Source organism: Vicugna pacos, chromosome 1, assembly GCF_048564905.1.
Source record: "Vicugna pacos chromosome 1, VicPac4, whole genome shotgun sequence".
Lineage (NCBI taxonomy): Eukaryota > Metazoa > Chordata > Mammalia > Artiodactyla > Camelidae > Vicugna > Vicugna pacos.
The window spans coordinates 63,549,931-63,555,417 of NC_132987.1; positions in this window are offsets into that span (position 1 = coordinate 63,549,931).

Here is a 5,487-nt window from a genome sequence, read left to right on the forward strand (position 1 = left end):
TGGAAGAAAGGTATATTGTTGGGTTGGGCTGAAAACAGCAAGTGTATCTCATCCGTCTCTATGACTGCCTTGTCCACTCCCCAAGCCCTCTCTTCTCTAGCCCAGGTCCTCAATTTCTCTGACTATTCTGGGTGTAAGATGGTTTCTAGAGCCCTCGCCACTTGGTTGTTCTCTCAAGTCTGTCACTTTGCTTCTTAAAATATGACACCCAGAACTAAAGACTGGGTATGAGGTATCGGATGCATCAAGGGCTATGGCAAGATTCAGACACCAGACCACCAGAGGCCAGCTTCTCTGTAATTAGAAGAGGAGGCTGGGCCCAGGCTGGGTCAGTGTGGGGACTCGGGCATAGTCTGAGATAGTCCTGGGAGAGGCACAAATCTTGGGTGACCATCACTGCGTGATCCGAGAAGCCTGGACAGGATTTAGAACCAATTTGTGACCAAGGATTAGACACAAATGCTACTTTGTAATTTTAGTACAATGACTCCTTTAATTTTCTTTATTACACATCTTGAAAATGTGTGGTCTGCTCTGTGTGTTGTGTCTTTCCTTGTAGTACAGGAAAGAGGGAGGTCACAGATGGAAAAGAATGAAAAGCAAGGTAGGAAAGCGCTCCCAGTGCCCTGGGCAGGAAGAACCCTGTTGGCACTCTGGCACGTGGGCTGAGAAGTCAGAGGATCTGATTTCAAAGAAAAGTGATGTGGGAGGACTGGGTGGTCCCCAAAAGTGAGCAGAATAATCTGGAAGGCAGAGAGAGGTTGAGACCAACAGTGGATATTGGTGTTAGTGCCCTGCTCCCCTACTGAGGACACTGGGAAGTTCAGGGTTCTAGGAGAGCACGGAGGAGGCCGAGGTAGTGCCCCAAATATAGTCATCAACAGCCACTCCTCTTGGAGAAGGAAGAAGACAGTTGTCTCAGCAAACTCGCACACCTGTTTCTGCCTTGCGTCAGAGAGTCTGGGCTTTAAAGAATGCTCTAAAGAACGTCTTGTCTTGGAGAGAGACAAATTCAGGGAGATTTCCAAGGCTAGGAGACCAGAGGCAGCTTTGCCCTTCAGAAGGTGAAGGCTACTTGGAGAGCTGGCAGTCTGGACGTGAGGCTAAAAGCAAGCGCACTGCTTCCTCACGTTGGAGCCAGAAAGAGGAATTGTAATTAGAAGTGATGTAATCACCCTGCTTGCTTGTACTTTCTCCAGTTGTAATAGTTGAACCTGGAGATTCTCCCTCTGCAGTGAAGATGTTCTGTGACTCATTAACAGAATGGGCTCGTTTCAGAAAAAAACTTGGGGAAGGGCCAAGATCTCAGGTGGTCATGGGGTTGGAACCTTCCTACAGGAGGGGGGCTTCCAAACCTATGTCAACAGCAGCCCAGGCAGCAGCCACTAGCTCTTTTGTCATTTGGTTTGTTCGGTCCTCAGGACATCAGTATATACGATAACTTCATAATAAAAGGCTTTCTGATTTTTGTGGGTGGTGGATGGATGATAAGACCACTTCTGATCTGATTTTCTCCTTCTAATTTCATCATCTTCCTGGAAATAATCTCCTGAAATACAAAGTAGAGGTGATGGACAATTAAGCACAAAAACTGAGAGGGGAGAGGAGTTTTCCTTGCCTGAAATATCTGGATTCTTGAGTTCTGTCATGGCTTGTCTGACACCTGAAACAATGTGATGTTACAGTGATTGGAAACAAATACACAGAACTTCCTGAAAGGATATTTTCCTGTGCGGGAAGAAGCAGCCTATTATTGGTGCTATCTCTTTAAACTGGACAGAGTCAGCATTTAGTCTGCGTGGGTCCTCACAGGTTTGAGAATGGAACCTGTCAAAATGAATGTCAGCCTGTAAGGAGTCACGCTGCTTGAAGAGGAATTTAAATGTTCTGAACATGTGCAACTATTCAGAGTCGTGGAATGAGAAATGTGTTTGTTCATCCATTCATATATTCATTGACTTAACAAATATTTAGCGGGGGCCATCTCTGTGTCCACACTGTCTATTTAGCTTTCCAGGTGAGAAGCTGCTCTCTGTAGGTTCCAACCCTATAGGGGAGGCAGTGCATACTCACTAATACCCTCCAGGTGGCCGGGTGGCCCAGGCGGCAGAACACTAGTCAGACCCATGAAGTATCACCCTTGCCTGTTGTAAGACCCTGGCAGCCTACACATTTGGAAACAGGGAGTTATGGAGGCAGGTGATCTCACCTGCATGGCTGGGATTGAGGTCACCTGAATCTGTGCTTGTCAACTTTCCTACTCTCCGTGTTACAGTGTGCCTCTTTACTCGCTGTCTTCCCCTGCCCTCTTGTTCCAAAGAAAGTGTCCAAGGCTGACCTCATCAGCATCTGGTCTCTCTCTTCCCTCCTGATTTTTTCCTGCTGTCCACAAACCTACGTAGTACTTCCCCTCTTGCACAGACCATCTTTCTATTCTGCTCCTCCTCAAACTACCGTCATTTTCCCGATTTCCCGTGACCACTAACCTTCTCACATGGTCTTTCCTCTTCTCTGTTCACTCTCTCCTCTCCCTGTGAACTCCCTACAGCCTGCTAGGTGAAACTAACTGCCAGGTGACCAGTGACCTCTATGGTAGACAGTTGTGTCCCAGTATCTGTCATTGTTTTCTTCCTTTAGAAATAGAACCCATCAGTTTTAGGCAAGGACCAGACTGCCCAGCTACCAAATGCATTTTCCAGATTCCCTTGCAGCTAGGTGTTGCCATGTATGTAACTTCTGGGACCATCCTCTTGATTAGAAGAGCCATTTTCCCATGAAGCTTTTAACCTTCATCCTGCCTAGAAGGTGGAAGGATGACAGGAATAGTCATTTTAGGCATGAAACAGAAATCTCATGCTCAAGATGGCAGTGCACCGAGACAGAAGGAGCAAGGGTCTCCCAACAAGACAGCGTGGCCATGTTAGCCTGGAACTGCTTATGCTGGGCTGTTACATGAAGGGAAATACACTTCACACTGTTATTTTGGCCTTTATTGCAGCAGCCAACTCTGTGTTCTTATAGAATAACCCGCATATTATCAACACAAGCTTCAAGTGCCTGTTCCAATGTCCGTTTCTCAGGCCCCACTCTTCTTCATCTCTCTGCAGCGCTGGGCACCGTGGATAACCTTTCTTCCTGAAGCTTCCTCCTCCTTGTGCTCCCCAGTCCGGATTCCCTTCCCACCTCTCTGATTGTTCCTTCTTTGTCTACCTTGGTGGCTTTCCCTTCTCTGCTCCTCCTCTAACCATGCTTTCTCCACTGCTGTTCTTCTCTACATTCAGTGCCCTCCTTTGGTAAGCTGATCCCAAATGCTGGCTTCAGACCTGTCCTCAGACCTTTCCAGCACTGCCTTGTCCTGTCTCCTGGATGGGTGCAGATACTCAGCACATAGCAGCACGGCGGGACAGTTAAGAGCACAGACTCTGGACTGAGACTTTTCTGTTTGAATCCCAGCTCTGCCACTTACTCACTGTGGGATCTTGGGCAAGTCACTTGGCCTCTCTCTGCCATAGTTTCCTCCAGGACAAAGGGAAGATAATAAGAGTGCTTATCTCAAAGGGTTATCGTGAGGATTCAATGGGTTAAAAGTTGCACAGCACTTAGGGCAGAGCCTGGCACCTGGACAGTGCTATGTAAGTGTTAACTTTTGTTGTTGTTGGCATCACACCTGAGGACACAGGTCCCAGCGCCTGACCAAGCTGCGGCTGGTCCAGACATTACCTCAGAGTCATAGTCACTTCATGGTGCTTTGGTGGCTAGAAATGTGATTGGATTTCTCTGCTTGCCTGGATTCCCGATCTCCTCCCTGCTTTGGTTCTGGCAATTACAATACAGTTTTATTCCCCTTGTGTCAATGACTTTTAACACCAGTCTCCAGTCCGGCCCCTCCACTGCTGCCTCTTAAATAATCCATGGCTGTGGCACCTGGAACCCATCCTTCATATCACTGTCAAAGCTGCCTGTGTGGGTTTTGCTTCATTGTTGGAATCATATGGGGCTGATTCATTGTGAGAATTCCCATCCACTACTGAGCGTTTTCATTGGGAAGTTTGTTTTTCCTTCTCTCAGATAATTATGGTGTCAGACTTGTGTGGATTAGTTAGGGAGACTCAACTCCAGAATCAGACTGATCCTCATTACAAATCCAAGCTACGCCACGAGCATTGGGGAAATTACTTAACTATTCAGAGTATGTTAAGTGAAATTGGTTACATTCAGATAATGCACACAGGGAACTTGGACATAGGAGGCAGTCAATACATTTTTTCCCTCTTATTTTAAAAGTAATGCTTGTTCTATTTACTTTTATTTATATTTTTGCATTTATTTTCCTGTTAACCTTATATAAGAGGCTGGGGAGGATTTGAAACTGCTTGTACCTTTCTCTGCAGGGGAAGCTTGCTACTAGTGGGTTTGCTAGCAGCGCAATAACTAAAAAAATCTAACAAATGAATGGATTTATATCAGGCTGATTCAAGAAATGAGTTTAAGTGGCCTTTTAATAAAGATTGGCTTGCTTCCTTCCCCAGCTATGCTGTGCAGAACAAGGGGTAGTCAGTTTTTCATCTGACTAGACACAGAGCTAGCCCAGAAGGAGCTTGACTTTGTTGTTGGTTTTTTCAAACAGGAATTGTTACTGAAAGGTAGGTCATTGTGATCTATCTCTGGTCCTTTATGCTTCTGAAGTCCCGTAACTGATAGTGGTGGAGAAAATAAATAGTTGTCTGTATGCCTCTGGAAAAGAAACAAACAAACAAACAAAAACCCCCAAATAAGCATAGAGCTAAAAGAAATCAAGTAAGTTCTCGGTTCTCTCTCCAAGTAAGACCTTGACTCCATCAATAAAAATAAGCTAGCTTCTCCAATATTGGCAGTGGAAGAGGGCTCCAAATATTACATGGGATACACTTACACTAAAAATGTATGTATTGTTTACCTGAAATTTACATTTAACTGGGAACCCTCTATTTCCTCTGGCAACCATAGCTCAGAGAGCAAGGGAGAGCGGTGGGGGTGATGGGTTTCATGTGAGAAGAGGGGAGAGTAGGACAGTGTCCACTTGGAAACAGAATTCTTGTGGACAGACGAGCTGAGTACATGAAGCAATGTACGTGCTTCCTGGGTTCAAGTCGAAGACGCTGTGCCATCGAGGGCTGGTGGGGCTTGTTTTTCTTTCTTTTCCTGCTTTGGAGAGTGTGCCTGATGGAGGTCTCTATCCACCCTACTGTTCTCAGAGAGTGAGACTTGTCACTCCAACCCGAAACTGTTCTTTTAAGAGCCTTCTGAGAAACGGAACGTTGAGGGGAAAAAAGAAGAGATATGCAGTGAATGCCTAAAGTGTAACCTAATCTGGGCCAAGTGTAGCCCACAGCATCCTAAAAATGAGACACGTGGGCACCTCCAGCCTCTAATTACACAGTGAGGATGACGCAGATTGGCTGCAGCTCTGTGTTGCTAGAGCGTACAAAACCAGACGTTTCTTTTCTT